Below are 17,502 nucleotides of genomic sequence, written 5' to 3'. Positions count from 1 at the left end.
AGAGTTTATATTTTTAAGATAGAGCAAACTAAAATCTTAAGCAATTTAAGGAAAATGGGCATAGAAAAAAAATTTTTAAAGAGAAAGAAATGGACATATCAAAGTAACCATAAATAGTCAAAACTTTCTTCCTTGTGTATTAATGAAGTAATTATATTTCTGCTTTATTTGTAGCTAATGTTTTCTTTAAATTTATAAATATAGAATGAATTAAGTACAGTTTTTATTATAGCATGTGGATGCAATTTGATATAGTGACTTTATGGAAATTAATTTAGTGCCACAAAAGAAGCACATGTGTAACACTAAACAAATGAGAAAACAGGTAAAACAAAACAAATAAGCAATGCAAAATTTCATTTATTTCATAACATCTTGCATAAGATTGAGAGAAAAAATTAAACCCTGAAAACCCTAAATTTATGAATATTGTATTAAAAAAGAAAACTAAATGTTTGAAACATAGTTATTTAAATATTCATCTATATAGGATCAATATAGATCAATTCATCTATATTTGAGATTCTATAACATGGTGACACATATATGTAATCACTAGTTCATGAAACTTAAAATATTGGTTGGAAAACACAAACTATATCTAGGGAAAAATTTGGATAAAATATTAAGGAAAATAGATGATTTATTGAAAGATTAATGGGCTGGCTGATTTAGTTTAAAGTGAGAGTTAAGGTGAACCTTCAAAATGAAAATGAGTTATGAATTAATCAATGCAAGGAATATGAGTAAATAGGTTCATAATATATAAAAACAAAATATTCACACCTGTGTTTGTATCTGCCAAGGCAATAACATATTACCACATTGTGATCACAAAAAATAACATATTATCTCCCATTTATATATAACCCTTTGATGTGAAATATTATAGACTCTTCCTTTGATATTGGCTATCATAATTTATGCTTACAGAGTTACCAAGATAACTTGAGCTACAAAATTTGCTTACTCACTTAAGTCTTGGTGATATTAAGGCAGATTTTTTTTTGTTTGTTTTAGTATGTGTTACATGAATCACAAGGAGTAAAATTGTTGAATTTATTTTCTTCAAATATAGAAGGTTAATTATAAAATAAAAAGTTATTTTTGTTCAAGTGTTTAAATTTTAATGGGAAAGAAAATAGATAAAGCTTAAACAATATAAAATGTATAAGTAAGTATTTGTAAAGCTAATCAGAACTTCAGATTGAAAAATTGTTAGGAATCAAATAACTCATCACTGACATTTCTGTTATACACAAATATAAAACTATACTGCTCAGCTCTTCATTAAAATTTCAAGAGAGCCTATTTGGCTCTAAGAAGAAAATATCTACCATCAAATCCTCAAATTTTTTAAAATTTCTTTTTATGTATCCTTTCAACTCCAGTCCTGACTTGAATTTTTAAACAGATGTTGCATTTCACTTGTATTGAATGACACATGGTAAGGGATAAAAATGGATAAAAATAACATTGTTACCATCAATGTTTATTTTAATACGGGTGATTAGATAGAGGAAAATGTCTCTTTCTAATAAAATGTTGTAGAGAGACTAAACTTAAACTGTGTTTTAACCAGAAAGAAAGCAGAGTTATTTTTTATTAGAAAAACCATTTTTTAATGGAATTAAATTAAGTAGAACTGATTTCTCTTAAAATGTTCATAGTATATAAGCAGTTTTATGAAAGAAGATATATGTTCATATGTATTTTTAAACCAGAATTAAAACTGAAAAAGTAATGTTATTTCATACCCAAATATATTATTTTATTGCAAGTACTTTAGACAAACCATAGTTTAATATTTTAATCATTCTTATTTCTTTAATCAAATAGGAGAGAGTCTCAAAGCAGAAATCTGCCTGCCATCTGTGATATAGATTGAGTGTAGTAAAAAAAAAAAAAAAAAAAAAGCTGATCCTATGCACTTATCTTCAGTTTGATTAATTAGAATATCATGGCTATTGTTTTAATTTTTATTTCCTTATCAGTTCAAAGTGAAACCATTTTTAGCACTTCATTTTATCTTTAGATCCAGAGAAACTATTTCAACTTGTAAGGACTTTTTTGCCAGGATATTCCCTTTTGAAAAAAGTATTACACAAAGCAGGATACTCAATTATTAGGCCTTTAAACATGGTGTCAAAGATAAGGCTGATTTTGATAAAAACAGAATTGGGTTAAAAATATTGTAGCTCAGAAAACAATGATTTATGGTGAAGTATTTTAGGTGAACTATTTTCAGGCAATTGGTACAATAATAAAGAAGAATGAGCATAAGAGTAATACATATATAAACAAGGATATGGAATACATATATAAACAAGGATATAATACTGTAAACTAGGTATTGGCCATATCAGAAAGCCAATACCTTTGAAGGTTGTGTATGCAGAGTTAGTTTAAAATCTTAATCTATTTTAACTTTGTGCAAAAATGCTGTCAATATATAAACCTATGTATACACACACATATACACACAGCTGACCCTTGATTACAGTATTCTTACAATATTAGAATTTATTTTGGTTTAGAACAATACCTTGATATGCTATAGAGGTTAAATAAAGAAGGACATATAGAACACTTTTGAGAGTCCCTTGGACTGCAAGGAGATCAAACCAGTCAATCCTAATGGAAATCACCCTGAATATTCATTGCAAGGACTGACACTGAAGCTGAAGCTCCAATACTTTGGCCACCTGATGTGAAGAGCCAACTCACTGGAAAAATTGACTGCTGGGAAAAATTGAAGGCAAAAGGAGAAGGGGGCAGGAAAGGATGAGATGGTTAGATAGCATCAGTGACTTAATGGACGTGAATGTGAGCAAATTCTCGGAGATAGTGAAGAAAAGAGGAGCCTGTCATGCCATGGGATCCCAGAGTCGGACACGACTTAGCAATTGAACAAAAACAAATTCTTTGCATATTATAATGGTAAAATGTGTATTATTTCCACCAGGGAGGACTTTGTTGTTGTGGAAAGAGGAGAAAGAGAATAATAAATCCATGAAAGATTTATGAATAATATATGGTGTAATGGCTTGTGGAAATGTCAGGTAATGGAGGAATGGGTTCTTTAGGTGACTTTCAGGCATACACGTGATCTTTTTCTTTTTGCCCATACATGCAATCTTAATACATCTTTAAACTGTTTGAAATATTGCAATATAAACTTCTGTCATTTGAAAGCTGTATTTTATGTCACATGCATGGCTTCTCTCATGATGTTATTTTGTGATTGTTTTAAGTTAGAGGGATTCAGTACCTGTGAGACTTTGTTACAGTATAGAGGCAGCATGTAAGAAATTGTATAATAATCTGTTAACTGAACTAACACAAGAAGGAGTTCACACTAAATATTTGTCATGAGAACATAAACTGCTGAATCTTGGAAATTCACAGAAATCTGGGGAAGACAGCAATATTCCCTAAATTTTCAGTGGAGTTTTAGCTACTCATTTACCACACTTTAAAAAAAATGCATCATGTTTTTGTTGATAAAATTTTAATGAGGTTCTGTTTTTCATCATTTGGTTAACTTAGCTTTCATTTGAAGCATAACTTTAATCTTTCTGTTTTTTCACTGTTTTGCTTCCTTTCAAAGTGTTCATCTGTTCCTCAGCAGTAGCACGTGGGTTTGCTATTTATTCTTGCTCTTTTTCTTCTTTTTAATGCATCCTGAGACATCTCTAAGTGTATTTGACTGCTATAAAATCAGGATCCTGTTCTCAGTGACTAATTTTCAGTCCCAGGTCAAATTATTTTTCTCATAGTTCTCCAGTCTGAACAATTGCTGTCTAATAGATTTTGATGACCTATACCTAGAGAGTTTAAATTGAAATATGATCCCAATGGTCTAGCTACATAGCTTCCAGAACAGGTGTTGGAAGGAAAAGTAACTTATTCCTCTACCAGTGTGCATGCACACACATGTACATGCACACACATACACATGCACACACACACAACCAGCACACACATACACACACTACCAGCACACACACACACACACACACACACACACACACACACTATACCAGTATAGCTTAAGTGGTTCAGGGCCTGCAAATAAACTATCAAAAAATAGATTTATAGGAGAAAAGGCAAAGCTTATTTATATTCTTGGGAATATATAAAGAAGTGGCTCTCAGAAGAGCTGGATCTTAGGGTTTATATAGCATCATAAGAAAAAAGGGAGTTAGGACCTTCAGAAAAAAGGAAATGCTAGGAAACTAATCAGAAACAAGTCTTGGAAACAAGTGGAAGTATGGATAGATTTGATAAGTATTATTTTCTTATAAATTCTCATCCAGGTATGAATGGTCTCTCTTGGCTGTAAACCACCAGGAAAGGGAAATTGAATTGGCTTTGTTTGGGAGTGTCTTTGGAGTTCCTTGGTGGCTCAGACAATAAAGAATCTGCCTGCAATGCTGGAGACCCAGGTTCGATCCCCAGCTGGGAAGATCACCTGGAGAGGGAATGACAACCCACTTCAGTATTCCTGCATGGAAAATTCCTTGGACAGAGGAGCCTGGTGGGCTATCATGGGGTCTCAAAAGAGTCAGAAAAGACTGAGTAGGTAACACTTTCACTTTTACGTAAGTCAGCAAAATAAGTTTAGACGAGGCTTTGTGTGTGAGTGTGTTCTGTTTTGTTTTTTTGCCATTTTTATAGCTTCTATTCTGACCTTTTCACCTTAAACAATAAACTTCATAACATATCAGTGAGTGCAAATCAGTCCTATCACAGGTAGAGTCTCATACTTATTGAGAAAATCATCCATATTAGATACTGGCAAAATCCCAGGGCTGATATCCTTCAGAATGGACTGGTTGGATCTCCTTGCAGTCCAAGGGACTCTCAAGAATCTTCTCCAACACCACAGTTCAAAAGCATCAATTCTTCAACGCTCAGCTTTCTTCACAGTCCAACTCTCACATCCTTACTGACCACAGGAAAAATCAGAGCCTTGACTAGACGGACCTTTGTTGGCAAAGTAATGTCTCTGCTTTTCAATATGCTATCTAGTTTGATCATAACTTTTCTTCCAAGGAGTAAGCGTCTTTTAATTTCATGGCTGCAATCACCATCTGCAGTGAGTTTGGAGCCCTCAAAAATAAAGTCTGACACTATTTCCACTGTTTCCCCATCTATTTCCCATGAAGTAATGGGACCAGATGCCATGATCTTCATTTTCTGAATGTTGAGCTTTAAGCCAACTTTTTCACTCTCCTCTTTCACCTTCATCAAGAGGCTTTTTAGTTCCTCTTCACTTTCTGCCATAAGGGTGGTGTCATCTGCATATCTGAGGTTATTGATATTTCTCCTGGCAATCTTGATTACAGCTTCTGCTTCTTCCAGCCCAGCATTTCTCATGATGTACTCTGCATAGAAGTTAAATTAGCAGGGTGACAATATACAGCCTTGACATACTCCTTTTCCTATTTGGAACCAGTCTGTTGTTCCCTGTCCAGTTCTAACTGTTGCTTCCTGACCTGCATATAGGTTTCTCAAGAGGTAGGTCAGGTGGTCTGGTATTCCCATCTCTTTCAGAATTTCCCACAGTTTATTGTGATCCACACAGTCAAAGGCTTTGGCATAGTCAATAAAGCAGAAATAGATATTTTTCTGGAACTCTCTTGCTTTTTTGATGATCCAGCAGATGTTGGCAATTTGATCTCTTGTTCCTCTGCATTTTCTAAAACCAGCTTGAACATCTGGAAGTTCACAGTTCATGTATTGCTGAAGCCTGGCTTGGAGATTCTGAAGGAGATCAGCCCTGGGTGTTCTTTGGAAGGAATGATGCTAAAGCTGAAACTCCAGTACTTTGGCCACCTCATGTGAAGAATTGACTCACTGGAAAAGACTCTGATGCTGGGAGGGATTGGGGGCAGGAGGAGAAGGGGACGACAGAGGATGAGATGGCTGGATTGCATCACCGACTCGTTGGACGTGAGTTTGAGTGAACTCCGGTAGTTGGTGATGAACAGGGAGGCCTGGCATGCTGCGATTCATGGAGTCGCAAAGAGTTGGACATGACTGAGTGACTGAACTGAACTGAACTGAAACATACATTTGATGTTTGGTTACGTCTTACTAATCTCATTAACTTGATTTATAACCTCATTAGCGCACAACAGCAAAGAACAATCAATTTAAGCTCCTAACAGCATGGGGATTGAGCCTTGGCTGTGACACTCATATGATCTGTGAACTTAGGAATGTTTCCTCATTTTCCTGAGTTGAAGATACTTATTAAGGAAAAAAAAAATCATATGTATGTTAAGGAGTGAAATAATAAGGATTAAACTGGGCTACAAAATAATATTTTAAGCTTCAAGTTAAAAATAATGAATTTGAATAAAATGATATGTGCAAAGTATTTTTCAAAGGCACTTAACTTTTTTTGCATGTGTATTTTTTAAATCAAGAAAGCATAATGTGATTTTATACATTTATTATAATTTTGTCATCATGAAAGTTTTGCATGGGAAATTTTTGCTTTCAAGAAAGTGTTGTGAAGAACTATAGGGAAACTATTGAAAGTGGGAAGAGAAGGGCACAACAGAGGATGAAATGGTTGGATGACGTCACAGAATCAATGGACATGAGTTTGAGCAAGCTCTGGGAGTTGGTGATGGACAAGGAAGCCTGGCGTGCTGCAGTCGATGGGGTCACAGAGTCGGACACAACTGAACTGAATACGGAAATGAGCATAATGAGTGAAAATTATTTTTAAAATGCAATAATAGAAAGTCTCTGGAAATTAACCTGACCTAAGAACATACGTTAAAAAACTTTATTTTTAAAACATATACTAAAACTCAGTTAAAAGAGTACCATTTGAACCTCAACATGCTCTTTCTTCCCTCTCCCACTCAGTAGGATGTAAACTTCAGTCCAGGTGGGTGCAGCCAAGAACAGAGCTCTTTCTCCACCCAGCTTACAGTTGAAGGCAAGATACCTCCATGTGAAGGGCAATCTGCTAACATTTCTCATTTTACCCAGTTCAACACTGGAGATAATAAGCATGGTGAGGGTGGTCAGAAGTAGGATGTCCTCTACTAGCCAGTTCTTACTTGTCGAGCTAAGTCTTTACTCAGGTCTGGTAGGATAAGGATATTGGGGACCTCACAGTCTTCACACCACCTTACTCATAGGGCAGAGGTACCAATCCAGGGGAGGGAAACCAAGAAGAGAAGAGCCTACCACCTTGTCATTGTGTCTCACTTCTACACTTTTGAAAGAAGGAGGCCTCTGTTCCCACTCCCAGATTCAGAACAGTAAATCAGATATTCTGTGCAGGAGGAAAGGCAGGCCATAGAACAGAGAACTCTAAAACAGTAATTACCAGTCTAATGGCATATAGTGTAGGACTGAAGAGAGCAGTTTCTTGCATCACAAGGTCTATGGACAACTTTTGGCCATCATGAGTTGTCCAGAGACTCTGGGAGACATGAGAGAAGATTGCTAAAATTTCTACAGAAACTAAAGTGAAGGAAATTTGGGGGCGGCTGTGGGGGAGATGAGGGGAGGTGTGGCACGAATGGGAGTGCCTGTCATATTCCAGTTGACTCATTCTAGAGTCCTTTGTTGGAGGATTCCCATTTATAGTAGGTTGATTTGCAAGTAAAAATATAAATGAGCTTAAGTAAAATCTGTCAGTGAGGTATATGTTACCTTATTTTGAGGTCAGTTGTTACTTTTTAATCATGAATAAAAGAGTCTAGATATTACTGTCTTCAAATCCTAATTATAATTTAATTACTATGATTTCAGTTAAAGAATATGAAGTTTTTGCACCTTATCATGCATTCAGTTTTCTCAACTATTGTTTACACTCCAAGAACTTTTTTGAAGGGAGAATATTTCACATAAATTAAGGTGTAATCACTTTTAAATTCTAAAAGTTGACATAAATATCTTATGCATGAAAAAAGTCAAGACTTGGCTTTAAAATTAGATTGATAGTTTTTGCCTTTCTGCTCTCACATATCTCACAATAAATTTTGTTTATATTGGGATAATTTTATTATTTGATTGAAGAAGTTTGCTCACTAAACATTTATTATTTAACATATTTTCATCTGATAATGTTAAAATATTTTAAATGTCTGCACAATAAGAAGCTATAAGGAATATCACTTAAAATATCTTTTCACATATATTGAAACTCATTCAGTCGTGTCCAACTCTTTGCAACCCCATGGACTGAATAGTCCATGGAATACTCCAGGCTAGAATACTACAGTGGGTAGCCTTTCCCTTCTCCATGGGATCTTCCAACCCAGGGATTGAACCTGGGTCTCCTCCTTTGCAAGCAGATTCTTTACCAATTGAGCTATCAGGGAGGCCCCTCACATGTAGTGAGTGAGTGAATGAAGTTGCTCAGTCATGTCTGACTCTTTGCGACCCCATGAACTATAGCCTACCACCTTCCTCCATCCATGGGATTCTCCAGGCCAGAGTACTGGAGTGGGTTGCCATTTCCTTCTCCAGAGGACCTTCCTGACCCAGGGATCAAAACCAGGTTCCCACACTGTAGGTGGACACTTTACTGTCTGAGCCACCAGGGAAGTCCTTGGCCAAATAAGAGAATCTATCCTGACTTGTATAGTCTTCAAAACTAAATCAACACCTGATTTAAGCTGTAAAAGGTCTCTATAATTCTACCATGTTTGTATGTTTCATGAAATTCTACTTTTGTTGTTATTTAGTTTCTAACATCTGTATCTAATTTTTGTGACCCCATGGACTGTAGCCCACCAGGCTACTCTGTTATGAACCAGGTTGCTATTTCCTTCTCCAAGAGATTGTGAGGACTTGATAATCAAACTCATGTCTCCTGCATCTCAGGCAGGTTTTTTTTTTTTTTTTTAATCACTGAACCACCAGGGAAGCCTTAATGTAATAGTTGTACCTGAATGCCCAGAAATATCAACATAGTCTCATGTCTGGACCTTTTTTCCCCTTCTTTTCCTTATATCTTAGGATAAATCTTAATGAATCAAATGCTGATGTCTTACTACAAACACTCAAAAAGGCCACTACTTTCTGTTAATCAGCTTCTGGGTAAGCAAAGCACAGACGCAGTAAATATCAGTGGAGATTAGCTCCCAGACCTGAGCTGACAGCTAGAATTTGCTCAGCCATCTCTACCCTGTGTTATCATCCTTTACATGTAATTTGTTGTTGATGTTATTAAGACAGATAGGTCAAAGGAATTCCTGGAATCATTTTAAACTTCGTAAATGTTATTCATGAGAGTATTCTCCTAATTTCCTGAAATTAGAACCTCAGAGTTTTAAAAGAGGAAATAATGTTTGGATTTGAGGATTTAATGAAGCATGCTGAATAGAATGCTCTAAACCAGCACTTTGAAAGTAGATATCAGTTGAGAAAAGAGGAGAGAAGATGGAACTTTGAAATTCTTTTGTGGGTGGAAATGACAGAGATATTGAAAAGGTCAGTCAACACTTGTTCAAATAAAAACAAAAGATATTTTAATTGTAGTTGACAGCATTGTGAATTGTCAAGCAATTTCAGCAACAGTCAAGCTCAATCAATTAAAAAACACAGTGTGATACTTACATAATTATGTGCATTTGAATAGTTTTTAAAATACATGTTTTTATTTCTCAATAGTCAGAACAAATCTATTGCTTTAGGTTCTATTACAATGTGCAATGTAAAAAAAAAAAAAAAAAAAAAGAAAATGAAACAAAGAATGCTATAGTGTTTCCCAAAGCTTTTAAAAACTATATTGTATTTATTGAATATATAATGTTACAGTGCATTGGGGAACAAAACAACTTCCCTACCAACAAATTAGTTATTTTTTTATTTCAAATAAAATTCTGCGTACTGTATTTTTCTTGAAACAAGAACTAAAATATAGAGCTTTGAAAATCAGTGCATTAATGATTAAGAATAATAAATTAATCTAGGCCAATGGATAATCTACTTCAAATTTTAATAAGATGTGTTTTTATAGCTCAAAGATGTTTATATATTTATAAACTGAATACATATTTTTATATTTTCTAATTTTACTTTGAGTAAAACTGTGTTTTCCAAACTTTATGGAACTGAATTTCAATATGGTGACACAGTGGTAAAGAGTAATCCTGCCAAAGATAAGGTGTCCATATGTGTGTGGATTTATCTCTGGGCTTTCTAGTTTGTTCCATTGATCAATATATCTGTCTTTGTGCCAGTACCATTCTGTCTTGATAACTGGCTTTGTAGTAGAGCCTGAAGTCAGGTAGTTTGATTCCTCCAGTTCCATTCTTCTTTCTCAAGATAGCTTTGGCTATTTGAGTTTTTTTGTATTTCCATACAAATTGTGAGATTATTTGTTCTAGCTCTGTGAAGAATACCATTGGTAGCTTGATAGGGATTGCATTGAATCTATAAATTGCTTTGGGTAGTATACTCATTTTCACTATATTGATTCTTCCAATCCATGAACATGGTATATTTCTCCATCTATTAGTGTCCTCTTTGATTTCTTTCAATGCACGGTACTGGATGCTTGGGGCTGGTGCACTGGGACGACCCAGAGGGAGGGTAGGGGAGGGAGAAGGGAGGAGGGTTCAGGATGGGGAACTCGGGTTTACCTGTGGTGGATTCATTTCAATATTTGGCAAAACTAATACAATATTGTAAAGTTTAAAAATAAAATAAAATTAAAAAAAAAAGAATAATCCTGCCAATGCAGGAGACACAGGAGACACTGGTTACATCTCTGAGTTGGGAAGATTCCCTGGAGAAGGAAATAGCAACCCACTCCAGTATTCGTGACTGAAAATCCCATGGACAGAGGAGCCTGGTGGGCTACAGTTCACGGGGTCACAAACAGTCAGACATGACTGATCACATTCACACACTCAATGCAGCATTAATGTAGATTTACCAATCTAACCTTTTGAAATTCCATATTAACTTGTTAAACCTGAAAAAAAAAAGTTTAAGAAAACACAGGATTAAAATTGAATATGAAATCTAAAATAGAGCTATTTATATTTTTAAATAACTCATAAGCACTAATGCAGTCTTATTTTGATATTTTTTCTCCCATTGCTTTAATCTCATTTGCCAAGGATGACTTTAATTCACTTAATAACAGTGGATTTAGTAAATGGCTATTGTATTTGAGTCATTTTCACTATATTCAAAACTCTTCATTTCTTTGTGTAAATCCAATTTTCTGTCCAATTAATATCAGATATCTTCCTAAATAATTCCATTTATCAATTTTGTGGCATAATTATTTAGGCAATGAGTTTACTTAGCATTTATTTGTCCAAAAATGTTTTGTTTTGTGTAATTTTTTGAAAAATAGATTCCTTGGGTATAAATTCCTCCTTGGTTTTTGCTTGTTTTTACCATTTAAAGCTTTAAAAATAACCCTCTATTGCTTTCTGGCTTGCATAGTAATTGTAATTTCTGTCTTTTTCTCTGCATGTAATGTGTATTCTCTCCTCTGCATGACTACCTTTAGATTTTGTCTTTATCTTCAGTTTTCCTAATTTGATGTGATCATTTGATCATGATGTGTGGAGGTGTGTTTATTCATGTGTGTTTTGCTTTGTTTTTGCATTTGTTTTAGTTTCATTTAGGGTTCTTTAAATTTTTGGAATCTGTGGCCAATGTCTTTCTACATTTTCAGAAAATTGTTAATTACCCAACATCTTTTAAAATATCTTTCCTCATTCATTTTTTTTTTCATTTTGAGGCTTCAACTACATATATATATATAGATATAGATATAGATATATATAGATATGTATATATGTGTGTGTGTATATATATATATGTGTGTGTGTGTGTAAAGTCTTTTAAGTTTGTCACATAGTCCTACGATGTTGTGTTTTGGTTTCAAATGTTTCTCCATCATGAGTTTTCATTTTGGTAATTTCTTAATGAGGTACCATTCACTAATCCTCTCCTTGGATGTAAATTTATTCAGTAGATGAGTCCATTAGAGGGATTCTTCATATCTGATATATGTATTTTTTTTAAGTTTGCTGTCTTTTATTTCAGCTTTCTTATAGTTTCCATCTCTGTGCTGAAATCCTCTGTCTACTCATGAATGCTGTCTGTTTCCCCTAACAGTGTCATTTTTGGACTTCCCTTTTCTGTTTCCTTGCCTTACCACCTTTTGTCTCTCTTTGGCAACATCTGTCCCCTCGTGAATATTAGGAATCCTAGTTGTCCTGAAACCTCAGATTATTTGTTAAAAAACAAAAAAAGAAAAGAAAACAAGAACAGTGGTTTGTTAGGGTTATCTTTTTTACCTCTTTGTTGTGGTAGAGCAGCATTTATCAGTTTTCAACTTCCTAGGTGAAAGCCTCTTGATGAAAGTGAAAGTGGAGAGTGAAAAAGTTGGCTTAAAGCTCAACATTCAGAAAACGAAGATCATGGCATCCGGTCCCATCACGTCATGGGAAATATATGGGGAAACAGTGGAAACAATGTCAGACTATATTTTTTGGGGCTCCAAAATCACTGCAGATGGTGACTGCAGCCAAGATTAAAAGACGCTTACTCCGTGAAAGGAAAGTTATGACCAACCTAGATAGCATATTGAAAAGCAGAGACATTACTTTGCCAACAAAGATCCGTCTAGTGAAGGCTATGGTTTTTCCTGTCATGTATGGATGTGAGAGTTGGACTGTGAAGAAGGCTGAGTGCCGAAGAATTGATGCTTTTGAACTGTGGTGTTGGAGAAGACTCTTGAGAATCCCTTGGACTGCAAAGAGATCCAACCAGTCCATTCTGAAGGAGATCAGCCCTGGGATTTCTTTGGAAGGAATGATGCTAAAGCTGAAACTCCAGTACTTTGGCCACTCATGAGAAGAGTTGACTCATTGGAAAAGACTCTGATGCTGGGAGGGATTGGGGGCAGGAGAAGAAGGGGACGACAGAGGATGAGATGGCTGGATGGCATCACTGATTCGATGGATGTGAGTCTGAGTAAACTCTGGGAGTTGGTGATGGATATGGGGGGCCTGGCGTGCTGCAATTCATGGGGTCACAAAGAGTCGGACATGACTGAGCAGCTGAACTGAACTGAATTGAGGTGAAGATAGAATTCCACTAGACTATTATAAATAACAGATATTTTTCTGCCATTAGTAAATTATTTTTAACGGTGACTAACTCCAGAAAGAACGAAGGGATGGAGCCAAAGCAAAAACAATATCCAGTTGTGAATGTGACCAGTGATAAAAGCAAGGTTCAATGCTGTAAAGAGCAATATTGCATAGGAACCTGGAATGTTAGGTCCATGAATCAAGGCAAATTGGAAGTGGTCAAACAGGAGATGGCAAGAGTGAACGTCCACACTCTAGGAATCAGCAACCTAAAATGGACTGGAATGGGTGAATTTAACTCAGATGACCATTATATCTACTACTGAGGGCAGGAATCCCTTCAAAGAAATGAAGTACACATCATGGTCAACAAAAGAGTCCAAAATGCAGTACTTGGATGCAATCTCAAAAACGACAGAATGATCTCTGTTTGTTTCCAAGGCAAACCAATCAATATGATGGTAATCCAAGCCTATGCCCCAACCAGTAACACTGAATAAGCTATAGTTGAACAGTTCTATTAAGACCTACAAGACCTTTTAGAAATAACACCAAAAAAATTGTCCTTTTCATTATAGGGGACTGGAGTGCAAAAGTAGGAAGTCAAGAAACACCTGGAGTAACAGGGAAATTTGGCCGTGGAATATGGAATGAAGCAGGGCAAAGCTAATAGAGTTTTGCCAAGAGAACACACTGGTCAAAACAAACACTCTATTTTAACAACACAAAAAAATACTCTACACATGGACATCCCCAGATGGTCAACGCCTAAATCAGATTGAGTATATTCTTTGTAGCCAAAGATGGAGAAGCCCTATACAGTCAGCAAAAACAAGACCAGGAGCTGACTGTGGCTCAGATCATGAACTCCTTATTGCCAAATTCAGACTGAAATTGAAGAAAGTAGGGAAAAACCACTAGGCCTTTCAGGTATGACCTAAATCAAATCCGTTATGATTATACAGTGGAAGTGAGAAATAGATTTAAGGGACTAGATCAGATAGACAGAGTGCCTGAAGAACTATGGAAGGAGGTTCATAACATTGTACAGGAGACAGGGATCAAGACCATCCCCACGGAAAAGAAATGCAAAAAAGCAAAATGGCTGTCTGAGGAGGCCTTACAATGCTGTGAAAAGAAGAGAAGTGAAAAGCAAAGGAGAAAAGGAAAGATATAAGGATCTGAATGCAGAGTTCCAAAGAATAGCAAGGAGAGATAAGAAAGCCTTCCTCAGCGATCAATGCAAAGAAATAGAGGAAAACAACAGAATGGGAAAGACTACAGATCTCTTCAGGAAAATTAGAGATACCAAGGGAACATTTCATGCAATGATGGGCTCGATAAAGGACAGAAATGGTATGAACATAACAGAAGCAGAAGATATTAAGAAGTGGTGGCAAGAATACACAGAATAAATGTACAAAAAAGAGCTTCATGATCCAGATAATCACAATGGTGTGATCACTCACCTAGAACCAGACATCGTGCAATGTGAAGTCAAGTGGGCCTTAGAAAGCATCACTACGAACAAAGCTAGTGGAGGTGATGAAATTCCAGTTGAGCTATTTCAAATCCTGAAAGATGATGCTGTGAAAGTGCTGCACTCAATATATCAGCAAATTAGGAAAACTCAGCAGTGACAACAGGACTGGAAAAGGTCAGTCTTTATTCCAATCCCAAAGAAAGGCAATGCCAAAGAATGCTCAAACTACCGCACAATTGCACTCATCTCACACTCCAATAAAGTAAAGCTCAAAATTCTCCAAGCCAGGCTTCAGCAATATGTGAACCATGAACTTCCAGATGTTCAAGCTGGTTTCAGAAAAGGCAGAGGAACCAGAGATCAAATTGCCAACATCCGCTGGATCATAGAAAAAGCAAGAGTTCCAGAAAAACATCTATTTCTGCTTTATTGACTATGCCAAAGCCTTTGACTGTGTGGATCACAATAAACTGTGGGAAATTCTGAAAGAGATGGGAATAGCAGACCATCTGACCTGCCTCTTGAGAAACCTATATGCAGGTCAGGAAGCAACAGTTAGAACTGGACATGGAATAAAAGACTGGTTCCAAATAGGAAAAGGAGTACGTCAAGGCTGTATATTGTCACCCTGCTAATTTAACTTCTATGCAGAGTACATCATGAGAAATGCTGGGCTGGAAGAAGCACAAGCTGGAATCAAGATTGCTGGGAGAAATATTGATAACCTCAGATACGCAAATGACACCATCCTTACGGCAGAAAGTGAAGAGGAACTAAAAAGCCTCTTGATGAAAGTGAAAGAGGAGAGTGGAAAAGTTGGCTTAAAGCTCAACATTCAGAAAACTAAGAATATGGCATCTAGTCTCATCATTTCATGGAAATAGATGGGGAACAGTGGAAACAGTGTCAGACTTTATTTTTTTGGGCTCCAAAATCGCTGCAGATAGTGATTGCAGCCATGAAATTAAAAGACGCTTACTCCTTCGAAGGAAAGTTTTGACCAACCTAGATAGCATATTGAAAAGCAGAGACATTACTTTGCCAACAAAGGTCCGTCTAGTCAAGGCTATGGTTTTTCCAGTGGTCATGTATGGATGTGAGAGTTGGACTGTGAAGAAAACTGAGCACTGAAGAATTGATGCTTTTGAACTGTGGTGTTGGAGAAGACTCTTGAGAGTCCCTTGGACTGCAAGGAGGTCCAACCAGTCCATCTTAAAGGAGATCAGTCCTGAGTGTTCATTGAAAGGACTACTGATGAAGCTGAAACTCCAATGTTTTGGCCACCTCATGCGAAGAGTTGACTCATTGGAAAAGACCCTGATGCGTGGAGGGATTGGAGGCAGGAGGAGAATGGAATGACAGAGGATGAGATGGCTGGATGGCATCACTGACTCGATGGACATGAGTTTGAATGAACTCCGGGAGATGGTGATGGACAGCAAGGCCTGGCATGATGTGGTTCATGGGGTCACAAAGAGTTGGACATGAGTGAATGACTGAACTGAAGTAAACTGATGTACATGTAAATTTTGTATTTATTTTAATATTCAATGTAATGAAATATAGTAATTAACTAATTGAATAATGCGGCTATTTATAGTTATTATCTTACCTGTATCTCTCCTTGATTTACTTTTAAACTGGCCTATAAATGAAGTATATTTTAAGAAAAGCTGGAGTTCATTCTTATTATTTGTCCCCTACTGCACTGATACACTGATGAAAAGCCAAGACAAAACTGTTCGTCTTTTAGACAAACATTTCAAGTAACAAATAGTAGGAAATAAACTCAGAAGAGACTTGTTTCATAAAAATCTTGGAAAATTATTCAGGATCTACAGCACCAGCCCTGTTGCAAAATTTTCTGGCTGAGCATTTCAATACCTTCTTTTTTTTTTCCATGTCTCAAATAACACCTTGAAAATTTTCACTACATTTTTTCAATTTGTAAAATTGAGAACATCATAAACCCCTATAAATAAACAAATAATCACTTCAAAATAGACATGTCTGAGAAGAACCAAAATAGACAAATGTCTCTGAGAAGAACTTTATACCTCATATTTAATCCTCCCCAACACATATTAACATGACATTAACTGCACTGAGAAAGTGGTAATGAAGATGATAGGCAATCATAAATAGTAGATAAATAGCACTATGAATTAACAAAAATATAGGGCAGGTCTTTAATGATCTATAATTACTTATCCCAGCATAATAATACTGGGGATCTAATCCACTTGAAGCAAAAGGGATAATAGAGCAAAAATATTAAATATAAAACATGCCGATAGCAAAAAGCTTAGAGTAGATTTTAATCCCAGGAAACAAGACAGAAAATTAAAAATACTTACAGATGGAACTAATTATTTTTAAGTTTTCTTCTTTTCTAAATAAATATTTTATTGAACTTTGATTTAAATAAATACAAATTTGATAAATCAGTCTCCCTGGTTGTGTTATTATGTCTGGAATATTGATGGGCTTCCCTGATAGCGCATTTGGTAAAGAATATGCAGGAGACCTCAGTTCTTTTCCTGGGTATAGGCTATCCACTCCAGTATTCTTGGGTTTCCCTTGTGGCTTAGCTGGCAGAGAATCCACCTGCAGTGCAGGAGATCTGAGTTTGATCCCTGAGTTGGGAAGATCCCCTGGAGAAGGGAAAGGCTACCCACTCCAGTATTCAGGGCTGGAGAATTCCATAGACTGTATAGTCCATTGGATCGCAAAGAGTTGGACAGGACTGAAAGACTTTCACTTTCTGGAATATTTATAAGTAAATAGCAGAGAAATAAGCAATATAGAGTGATTTTTTATGTCTGTCATTTAATCAGTGTTACATACAAGTTTTCTAAATAGCTGGCTAGGTCATTCAACTATTTTTCAGTATAAATTAGTTTAATTAGATGTTGC

Source organism: Bos grunniens, chromosome 12 (genome assembly GCF_055505025.1).
Source record: "Bos grunniens cultivar Pamir isolate PY7600 chromosome 12, Bosgru_T2T1.0, whole genome shotgun sequence".
Lineage (NCBI taxonomy): Eukaryota > Metazoa > Chordata > Mammalia > Artiodactyla > Bovidae > Bos > Bos grunniens.
The sequence above is the reverse complement of the archived record's forward strand: the minus strand, read 5'-3'. Positions refer to the sequence as shown.